General features: G+C 36.8%; 1 protein-coding gene across 1 annotated transcript in view; it reads left to right on the forward strand.

The window, feature by feature from the left end:
• The window catches only part of LOC122803988 (histamine N-methyltransferase-like), a gene marked incomplete at its 5' end in the record, with an annotated part of 203,073 nt that overhangs the window by 120,401 nt on the left and 70,532 nt on the right, over positions 1 to 12,140 (forward strand). The gene's annotated exons all lie outside the window — the stretch shown is intronic.

Consider the following 12,140-nt stretch of genomic DNA (forward strand, 5'->3'; position numbering starts at 1 on the left):
ACTTACATATTTTTTAGTGTCTTTCAAGTGCTATGGGTTTGTTTAACTCAGTTTTTGTTTTTCCTGTGGAGTTTCAGTTTGTTTTTTGACATGTTTACACACATTAACTGCTAAATACTTTTAATTAATATATGATTAAAAACTGTTATAACAAATAACAGTGTAAAAGTTATTTTTTGTTATTATTTGTTCTTGAGTTTCTTATTAACTCTTACTGTTTTCTGTGTAGACCTTTCAGCTTGTCTTTTTAAGCCCATTTCTGCCCAGTCCATTGGTTCATCAGAAGGTGATATTATTTTAGTATTTTTGTAAGAATGAAAACACCTTATCAAGTGAATTAAAGAGTGTTGGTCCATCTTGAAGTAAAACCTCCAGTCTGACAGGGAAGTGGAGATGGATGTTGATATTATTCTTTTTTAATTCTTTAATAATGGGAAAAATCTTTTTCTTTTTTCCATAGCCTTAGTTGAAGTGTTATTTTCAAATCTTATGATATTATCACAATTTTTTTATGGTGGATTTGACCAAACAGATTTTAACTCAAAGTTTTTGTCAAAGTTAGTGATTAATTTATCAATAGCTCTTGTCAACGTTAGAGATGAATCTAACAATAATAGAACTGGCTGGGTCTTTCTTTTTCTTACTTCATGAAGAAAAAGATCTATGTGCTCTCTCAATACCATGAGAAAAATCCATAAATAATTTTTAACATCTTTAGGATTCCAGAAGAAAGACCTTTAACCAAATTAACCAAGACAATCCACATGTTCTAAATGCCAGGTGTTTTGCTTCAAAAAAAAAAAACATTCAGTTTCTGTTTCTTCCTCATTTAATCTTCCATCCATATAATTGATAATTTCTTCCACATCTGAAATTTTAACATTTTCTTGTTTCACCATCTCTTCCGGAAGATTCGTTTGTTACAATCTTCATTAATACCATCTATTTTACTGTCTGACTTGTTCATCATCAAAGAAATTTCTTCAATACAAGAAGCGAATGAGTGCATTTCTTTATATTATTTTATTGAGTTTGAGATTTCGAGTGATTCATTATATAGAGAAATTTCAGACATAAAAAATGACAGGAGTTTGTTATTCCACTGAAATCAGTTTGTTAGAAGAAATGATGAGTGCAAAAAAAGAAATACTACAAAGGGGCAGCAACACATTTTGAGGATAAATCCTGTTAAAGATTTTAAAAAGCTGAAGAGCTCATCACCTATGCTGCTAACAATCCACCATATTGTTTGGAATCTATGGCAATGCTGTTAATCATAGCTAGGGGAGTTTGTGGAGGACCATTTGGGAAAGATGCTTTTGTTATAGATGGATTTGATACAGTGCCAAAACTGTTTGAGCCAAACACGGTCCTTTAACTACTGTTATCATACAAATTCAGCTTTGGCTGATTTGATATATATTCGTTGCCTAAGAAGAAATTTATTGTGCTTAAGATTATTAAAGTGATCAGCTTTCCATTTTTCAAGGCTTTGTGTGAGTTGTTTGGGGATTGTTTTTTTTTTTTTTGAGAGATTGCTGAGCTCTTTCATGAGCCATGGGGAAGAGGGGACCTTCCTTGATATCTTACTTTTTTTCTAAGGGAGTATAGCCTATCTTGGATTGGTACAACCATATTATAGAATGTGGGTAGGGCAATAGCTGGATCAGTGCACTATTAAAGTATGTATCAATCAAGGTGGCTAAGATCATTCAGTAGGAGTTCATGAGGTAGAACTGAGAAATTTCTTATGGTGACAATTTGTGAAGGGAGTTTGGAAACATTCAGAGCATGCAGTTTGTCAGGAATCCAAGAAGGACCTCTAATATGGAGGTAAACTTAGTGTGAGGGCTTAGTTTAATGACTTCATTCAACTAGTTGTATTAGGTTTAGGGAAGAAGCTAGTCTGAATAACTGAACTTTGGAATCCCCTTTCCAGTTCATGTTTATGTCCCCCGTGATGATCAATTTCCTATGTTTGATTAAGTGCATTATGTTATTGAGAACAGACTCTTTTATGTTGAGGGATGAATGTAGGACTGCTCAGCGAATATTCACTAACTGTGTTCCACTCATCAAAGTTTAACTGAATGGGTGTTTCAGCCTGCAATAAGTATGTTTGAATTTTCTAAATGTTGAAATCTGAGGTTACATGATAATAAAAACAGAAACCAGATAATACTGTATACTATAGACTGTTTACAATTTTCTTTATTTGTGGAATTTGGGGGTTGGTATTGCTAACAGAAGGGTTTTAGGGTTTTGCATCCCACCCCTATAAAAAAACGTGAATTGTGGTGCTTTCGCCTGTTCTCATTTAGGGCCATTCTTCTTGTGTTGTTTTGACTATTAAATACAAGGACTTTGCGATTTGCATAATTATTTAACTGCTTTACAATGAGAGTGCTTTTTATTTTTTATTTATTTTTTTTTTGAGTCTGACCTTTTATTTAGTGTTTTGCAGTGTGCAGGGATCCAGTGTACTTTCCTATGGTAAAGAATCCTGAAATATTTATTTGTATAGGTTTACTATGACAAGTCTGAAACTGCATCATTCGACCAGCATGTGGTCAAAAGGCAGTTTGCCCAGTTAGCAGAACATCGACCCAAAATCGATCAACTTACACTGCAGCGAACGGTAGTGTAGGTCAATCATTTTGGTTCGATATTGTGCAGGGAGGTCGCGCTTCATTGAGGAACAGTGAATTAGCCCAGTTCCTCACTGTAGTGCAATCTCAGAGTTGGTATATTTAATGTGCAGGGGGTGTGGAAGGTGCAGATGGGGCATAGCACTCCCCTGTAAAATAGTAGAACTAACGTACTGTTGACTATAGAGTTCAATGGTACATTAATGTGCATAGCAGGAGGTGAGTGACGTCATCTCCTGCTATGTCGAATACATCGAACTATGGTGGTCAATGTATTAATTTTTGCTTTGAGTTACTATTCGAAATTCCATATTCAGCATTTTGGGTCGACCTTTTTTTATTGATCAACTAAAGCTGATTCGAAATTTCAGTAGTAAACCATTTGTATATATATATATATATATATATATATATATATATATATATATATATATATATATATGCGTGTGTGTGTGTGTGTATGTGTATAATATGCATATCTCTCTCTGTATTTGCATCAGTATCTTTATTCATATCTATGAGTATTCGTATATGTATCCATATTTGTATCTGTATCTGTATCCATATCTATACCATTCTATCCACACACACACACACACACACACACACACACACACACACACAGACTTTACCTTTGATTTCGTATTTTTCATTGCCTATCACTTGTTAATCTGTTTCCAACATAATTTGGTTTCTAGCAATCACATTCCAGCTTTTTGTTTACTAGCAATGATTTTCATGAAAAAGTGATGCACTCAAAGTAAGCAATTTGCTTTTCAATTCAACCTAATAATAATTCAGCTAATTAGGGACTGATTGCCTGTAATGGAACATTTATTTTTTTCCAGAACTGATACTTCTCATACCTTTTGCTACCTCTCTTTCTGATAAGATATTTTACTCTTTGGATAGTTGTCTCCTCTTCTTTGTGAAACTGTGGATAATGTGCATGAGCATTATATTTTTGATTTTCTCCTTTGATAAAAACATTCTGAATTCTGGAATCCTTTACTGTGCAACCTTATTAGATATACTATATCAAGTAATGCCTGTCTTTTGAGAACACATACTTTAACGCACTAAGCACTTTTTGACTATTAACTGTCATATTTTTGTGAATTTGCAATAATACTTCTTACATGTGAAATACATGGCTTCTTTGAAATGTAACAAATCTTTGCAGACAGCCTTGTGGTACGTGTACACTGTAGATGAGACTGCACTTCATTACTTTTCTTTCTGAGTACATATTCCTGTGTAATACCTTCTATTTCTTAATCTTTCTTTGCACAGTATATTCTGAATATGATTCATGCTTCACCTCATGCACTTGACTTCTAATTTGACAGGGAACTGTTATTTGGTTAGCTTTGCAGATTAAGCTGCAGACATAACTATTTTTAACCTGCAAGAATAGTACGACTGAATTTCTTTCCATTCAGTGGGTTTTGGATTAGGCACCTCTTATAACTACTTTCAATAAGTATTTTTAAGTCAGTGTCAGTACATTTTTTTGCACATTCTTTTCTAATAACTTTGAGGTTACCCAGCAAATCCCTAGTTATCTTTCTAACAGTTTTTCATCCTTCTCTGGTGATTCATCAATTACTAAAATATTATGTATATTTTTGCAATATGTATTTCATTTTTTACACTGCACTTTTCTTCATTATGTAACAGCCACTGCAATACCAGAGAAGACATATTTAAAGACTTTCTAAACATGCTTTATAAGAGTTTATAATCTGTTCTACACAAATGTCTTCATAACAGTCAACTGCATGGAATTTCTCACAGCCATACACTGTTACTAACACCTCCTTTAATATATATGTATCTATAAACACTCTTGAACCATGGGTAATCATTGCATTCTCTTGTAGTACACCACACTGGCTGTCATATACTTTCAACACAACCTGCCCACTCAACTTATAGTCTTTTAAGTCTCTGCCACAATATATATTTTCTTTTTCAGGCTTTAAACATGTATTTCTTCTTCATTCCATGTGCGGTGTGGCACTAGCATTCAGTGGAGCATGGCCATGCTTTTGAACTGTGCAGCTTTTACAGGAGGTCAAATCTTGTCTTATGTTTGGCCTGTTGGTAGTGGAGTTGTGACTTTCTAGCACAGCATTGGCAAATATTGGAGGAATGAGGTCAATAAATGGTGACAGGCATTTGAGAATGCAGACTTCTCAGTTCTGACAGGTTGGTGTATTGGAATGCTGTCAGCCTTCTCCTCATGGATGTAATGAAGAAAAACAGAAGAAAGTTGTGGATGGTTGTGCTCAAGAAGGAGCCATCCTTCATTGCCTGTTCTGTGGTGGACTCCATTTTTACTTTGATCTTTGGTGGGGGGGAATGGATCCACAAGAGACAGGTTAGATCAGAGGTGATGTGTGGTGTCCTCAGTGTGTCTTTGTGAAATGTTTGCTTTGCTTTCAATGTATGCTGTCAGTGTACTTTTTCTTATGTTACAAATTTATGAAGTGCTGTCTACTATTGGAGTTACATTGATTGTCTGTATTACCACTCTAGTTCTAATGTTGTTGGAGGTATGTTTTGCATGCATTTACACACACACACACACACACACACACACACACACACACACACACACACACACACACACACACACACACACACACACACACACATACATGCACACACAAATACACTGGCAAGCTCGTATTCACCTGCTGGGTTTGGTATTATTGTTGTCCCTGACAATGGGGCTGTTGTTTCTTTTCTATAGCTGTTGAAGTCCATTGAGCATTGTGTTGTCTGCCCTGGGGGGGGGGGGGGGTTCTTGCTATAGTTGCACCTTTGTTATGTACATTATTTTGCTTGTGGTCTCACTCTCTCAGGACTTCTGTGTTTCCTTGGTTTTGGGCCTTTCTTCTTGGTTGTGGGGTATTGCAAATGTCATGTTTTGCTTGCCAGTGAAGTTTGCAGTGGTACCAATGATTGACTGACTCATTCATGCCTGGGTTGGTTGGTTTTGAGATTTGGTGTGATTTTGTTTTGTGAGTTTTCCTGGCACCTCTTTGGTGTGGTTTTCTTGTGGTGGCAATGAGGAATGCATGGTGGCTCTCATTCCTGCTGTGGTCGTGGAGTATTTGAGTTTCCAGAGGGTGGCTGTTGCAGGCTGTAGAAGTGTGATATGGATATAGTTTACTGTCTCATTTAGGGGTGGAGCATGAGAAGGTCTTCTTCTGAAGGAAAAGGAAGGAAAAAAAAAGGAAAAACCATGAACAGGGCAAGCCTTAAACAGGGTGTTTTATTGCAGAGACTGAAAGTGGGACCCAATATGATTGGTTTGCCATGGGAGGTAATGGAAAGAGAGGAAAAAAATAAGGGGAAGGATGGTGTTGCTGGGTCATGGGGAAGAAGAGATTATGCCTTTCAGTTGTACAAATATTTTTTTTCTCTGTTCTTCATGAAGTTTGTGATTCTGTGGTGGGTCACGAGGATGGCCTGAGGATTGAAGTTACTAGGTGGCAATATAAAGCTGAGTTTCAGAGTTAGGTTTCTTCAGAAGATGCATGTTGATGCAAATCTTGCTATTTTGGTTATTTACTATGTTTCTGGGAGCAATGTTTGAAGTCTGTCCCTGGTTTTGGGCCTTTGCACTCCATTTTTTTCAGGCTTTCTTCATATTTCTGGAACTAAGAGGTTGTGAGATATGGAAAAGATGCTACTATATTTTGGCACAAGATTTCAGTTTGGCTGGCCATCTCATTGTGATTATGCTGCTGCTTATTGTAGTATAAGGAGGGTGCAGTTGTGCCATCACGTTCAGTCCTTTGATGGGGAGGATAGCATTTCTGTGTCCTCTCTTCCCTTATGCTTTTTCATTGTGGGGTGTTTTACTGTGATGGAGCTTCCTTATTTATGTGTGAGTTCTGATGCATGCATGCCACATGTGTTGATTTAAGGGGTATATATATATATATATATATATATATATATATATATATATATATATATATATATATATATATATATATATAAAACCTTAATCTGAACCCCTCCCTTAATCAGTTAAAAAAAAAAATCTTACCCAGTATTTTAAAACTCACTGGTTATGTCCTTGCTCTAACCTTGACTAAAGCCTCATCTACTTCCATATCCCTGCAATTTCTTATTCATAGCAACTAACCTCTTACACTTAAAGGTTTGAAAAGAGAAACTGTAATATCTTTGCAGATACTCTGTATATAAGCTGCACCTATAGGTTTGATAAGAGAAACTGTAACATATTTGTATATATTTCTGTATATAAACTGTATTCTTCATAAGCTTGAAATGTGAAACTGTAACTTGTATGTTAATACAATATGTTTGTGCATATACTGTAACTTGCTTGTCATTATCTGTTTGTAAGTTTGGAGCTTTTCTCCCCGGGCCTCCGCTGAAAATGGACATGTATCCAGTCGGACTATCTCAGTCAACAAATGTAAAATAAATAAATAAAATAAATAAATATATATAAAAAAATTAATAAAATTTGGGGGTAGATCATGGGGCTAAGTATACTTCATTATTGTCCAGAGTTCTGCCTCAGATCTGGGTTTGTTCCTCAAAACTGTGTGGTTTCTTGCAATTTGCTGATGACTGAATTCACTAAATAAAGAGACACATTTGAGTTGCAGACTTCATAACCTTTATGGGTACTGGCAGCAAGCTACAAGGTTTACTAGAAATATATGTATTATCTGCCATTTACCTTACATTCATACTGATTCCTTATCCGAAACCATGGGCATTTGAAGAATGGAAAGTCATTTGCCATCAAATTCAAGGATGGGGTACATTTTATTAATGTACATAAACTTTTTATGGAATACCATGGATACATAAAAGAAGCAATTTCCTAGATGAATAAGCGGTATAAGAATATTATCTTGTTATTAAGTTCCTTTTTAAGTCCAGGCAGACTGAGTTACCATAAGAAACCAATGGCTGCAGGTATAATCAAGACTGCATTTTTTTATTATGAATAGCAGAAAGTTGGAACTTGAGTGAAAACAAGGATGAATTAAAATCCGTAAAGACTTTCTGTATGGTTCAGAAATGCAAAACTTTAACTAGGTTTCTAGATTTACATTGATATTAGGATCTAATCAACTGAAATTGACCTTTCTTGGAATGTTTTTATACATCAAGGGAGGTAGGGAATTTATGGGAAAATTAGTTGGGGAATTTCTGGAATATTGAGTAATTAGCCTTTTGTCTTTAAGGTTCTCCTAAATGAAGAACAATGTAGATCATGGCATGGAATAGATGTGCAAAATAGGGAACACTTACTGGGGGTTTGCTGACAACAACAACTGGGAAGCATACGATGGTAAAGTGATATTTCACTTGTAGAATGGGTCTTTAGTGAAGTAATATGGTTCTGTTCTATGTACCATTGACATCAATTGGATTGCTAACACTGTATGGGTGATAACTTTTTCAGTGTGAATTCCAAGGAACATGAAATTTTGTGACCCCAGATGAGGAACATTCCTTGAAATGAAGTACACTTGGGAGTTATGGGTATGTTATGGATGTATTTTATTCTGTTGTTTTTAAGCAGTTTCAGTTTCATTGCTGTTACATGTTGCTGTTGGAGCTGTTTGTAGAACAAAACAGCATGTGGGAGAAGCTGCCAAGGCTGCACTGTTGTTTAAATTTTACTTTATGTTAGCGTGATTTTGCTAGGTTGTTTTTGTAGTGCTTGCCTACAGAAATGCTCCTAATGTAGTTTCAATGAAGTAAGTTAACTTTGCCCATAAAGTGCTGTAATTGTTTTGATATGGGAATCGTGAGGTAATTCAGTTATTTTGATATTTCAATTATCTCTCATCGGTAGTGTGTTGTTGTAACAGACTTGAGTTGGTAACTCACATTATCTTTTGCATTTTGACAGCTGTAATTTAAATACATAGGTTCAGTTATTGCTGTTTGTGTCATAATACCAATTTTCCTGAAGTATGTTCCCTCCCTGGCTGTGAAAGGGTTTGCTGAGGGATAAGGGAGTAATATGTTATTGGGATAGGGGAAGCAATGGGGTTTAGAGGTTGTGCAGTTGATGAACAAGGTAGGCTCCTAGCAGACCCAAGAAGTTTTGGTTCTGTGGGTGCAGAGAGTTTATAATTTTCTTTTCTTTTGCAGATGGGGAAGCACATAGTTTGCATCTGCCAGTGGCCTGAAGGAAGTAGACTGGATGGGTAATGGATTCTGCTGTGGTGGATGTTTTGTACATTGGAGTGGTGCACAATGAGGTTGCATATGGGGGAGCACATAGTGGGCATCAGTTGGTGGCCTGAAGGAAGTTGATTCAGAAGGAAGGTGATGGATTCTGCTAGGGGATGTTCCTATCACTGGAGTGGAGTACAATGAGGTCACAAGTAATCCTACTTTATTACATGTTCATTAAGACACATCAGTCTGTGTGGTTTGAGAGTAGTGTGGGGGCAGGTGAGGTTGAGGTATGTCAGGAGCAGGGTAAGACAGATTTGGGGATTGTTTATGGGGAGTTTGGGGTTGTCCACAGATGGGGTGGAGTCACAACAATGTGAAGCTGGGTCAGATTTTGTGGGCATAGTATTTGGGTTTGAGTTTTCCTGTGGCAAGGCTATGTAGAAGGGTTGCTCAGTGGCCTGTTTTTGACAGTTTATCACGGTTCATTGGATTTAGCAGCAGCGGGCAGGGTATTTTGAAGGAGGTACATTATTTGGATGCCTTTTTATAAGTCTATGTGAAGGGTTTGACAGAGATTTACAAAGTGTGCATGTGTGCTGGGGATGTGTGAAGAATGACTTTTCATTGGTTAAGCAGAGGTTCGAAGGTCTAAGAAAGGCATTGTGTTTCTGGTGTTGCTAGTGGATGCAGGCCCTAGTTTGTTTAATTACCAGATGTGAAGGAAATGCGATTAAAAAAAAAAATCAAGGATTGAAATTTCTGGACAAGGGTGGATTAAGGGTGGATTTAGCTCTGATTAGTTTAGTTGCACCAGTGACAGGGTATGTGCCTTTACTAAATTTTGGATGGTGGTTCAGAAGTTTGAAGGGTTGGGATAGGTTTGATAGTGTGACGATTAGTACATTATGGCTATTGACAATTTTTGAAATGGAAGTTCATTGGGTTACAGTCTGGGGGGAATTGGCTTTGTGGATGTGTTGAAGTCATTAAAGAGGGTGGTTAGTTGGTCAGTAAATGCTATTCTGGTCATTAGATGTTTTGCCTCATACAGAATGCATATACTGGTTGGATTGCTATTAAATTGATCTTTCTGAAAAAAATCTCATTTTGAAATGTTATTATATCCTTTGGGTGGCAAAACAACGATGAAGTTAGGTAGAATGGCATGCAGTTGGGCTTGCTTTGTTTTGGGTGGTGTTGGGATTTTTATTGTTTGGTGGTACAGCTGGCAGGTAATGACTTGGAAATGATTTGTAAAGCTACTATTGGTAGTAGGATAAGTGAGGATATGTTTCATTTACAGAGGTTATACAAAGATATGGGTATCACTTTGATGTTGGTGAGGGATCATCAGTTTAATTTTGGCAGTTTAGGCAGCTGGAGGCTTTGAGTATTTATATATCAGGGAATGAATGTGGTTCAGAGAGGATGGAGTACACCAAATGATGTTTGGCTTCAACCTTAATGTATGGTTAAGTTTATTTTGGAGGTTTTGTTTGGATGATTTGGTATGAAGGAGGTGGGACAGCCTGGTAAGGCTGGTGGACAGAGGAGAGGGGCAAGCGTGCCGCTTCTGTTCCTCCTCTGGTGTGTTGGATGCTCAGTTCAATGATTTGGGAAAGGAAAGTGAGTGGTTGGATGCTGCTTGATAAGTAAAATAAGCAAGTGGAGGTAAGCTGCTTATTTAGTTGGAGGTGACTGAATAAATGGCAACTGAAGTGAGTGGTGGTACGCTGCTTCATAAGTAAGTGAGTGGAGGTATGGATGCTGCTTACTGGGTCTGGATCAGCATGGTCATGCTGTCCTAGTTAACGTTACATGGATGTTATGCTCAACTATAACATGTGTCTGTCGTAATTAATTAATATTGGTTAACAAAATTATGTTTATGGAAGATTAACAAAGGTCATTAAATGTCATTCGGAGTAATGTGTTTTTTGAAGGGACTGGGACAAATGAGGTTTGGTAACAGACCAATTTGTCCTGGGACATCTTCAGATGGGGATCAGATAAATATAGTAGCAGGAATTAAGGGGTGAGGGGATGAAAGGGTTAAATGGCAATGAGAGATGGTTGGGAGGAAATGAGGTAAGCGTAGAGAGAGGCTCAAAGGATTTAGACAAGTGTAACTGGAGAAGGAATTACATTTCGGCATGAACTTGCTACCTACCCTCCCTCCCTTTTTGTGGTGCATAGTGGGGATTATGGTTATTTTATCAGTCTGTGTAGGGTGGAGAAGAAAGGCAGGCTTGCTCTCTTTTGTTCCTCCTCTGGTGTTGGATATTCAATTCAATAAGTTGGGAAGTGAATGTGAGTGGTTGGACACTGCTTGGTAACTAAAATAAGTGAGTGGAGGTAAGCTGCTTCATAAGTAAGTGAGTGGAGGTATGGACAGTTGTAATTAATAAATATTGGCTAACAAAATTATGTTTATGGAAGTTTAATAAAGGTCATCAAATGTCATTCGGTGTGATGTGTTTACTGAAGGGATCGGGATAAACCGGATTTCATAAGTTGCAGTATACATGGTAACTATTAAGTCTGCAATATTTTGTAAACAAGTTATAATATCTTAGCAACCACTCAAGTTATACACATTTTATCAGCGACATTTTGATATTTCAGCTGAGAGCTTTCATATGAGGCTAACCAGTTCTTTCTGTGCTACTTGGTTATCAAGATATTTAGAAAAATATAAACGTTGTAACAACATAGATAAATATTATATGAACAACAATCAATATCTCTACCTGTAATAGACAGAGATTAAATATAATACAGCTGTATTTGCCATTGTATAAGCTTTAAGAGTCAATCTTTCATAACTTTGTATGTAGTGTGGTTTTGGAATTATTACAGCAAATATGAACAAGCAATATTTGATGCCTAGAGATGTCAGTAGGATGTGACTGCAGAAATACCTGGAGGTATTACTCAGTTGTAGTGAGTTAAAAGCAACACAGATTGGCTTGGTGGGCTCTCTGTATTTTCCTCTAAGTACTACAGTGGGAGGGCAAATGTATTTAAATAGCTTGATGGTGAGACTTCACAAACTGACTCTTATGTGTTACAACAGCCATTAACAAGGAGAGAGAGAGGGAATCATGCCATTAAATTATCAGAAGTGATAGACAACAACAGATGGAGTGGGTTTTAGAAAACAATTACAACAGGGGGCAAGATAAGAAGATTCTTAAATATTAGCTGTGTAATTAGCTGGTCCAGAACTGCCTTATTTAAAACTTAATCTCATTAGATTAGAAGACAAGCATTTCAGCATTCCAATCATCATCATCA

The sequence above is a fragment of the Protopterus annectens genome, chromosome 6.part0 (genome assembly GCF_019279795.1).
Source record: "Protopterus annectens isolate FY-2018-M chromosome 6.part0, PAN1.0, whole genome shotgun sequence".
Lineage (NCBI taxonomy): Eukaryota > Metazoa > Chordata > Ceratodontiformes > Protopteridae > Protopterus > Protopterus annectens.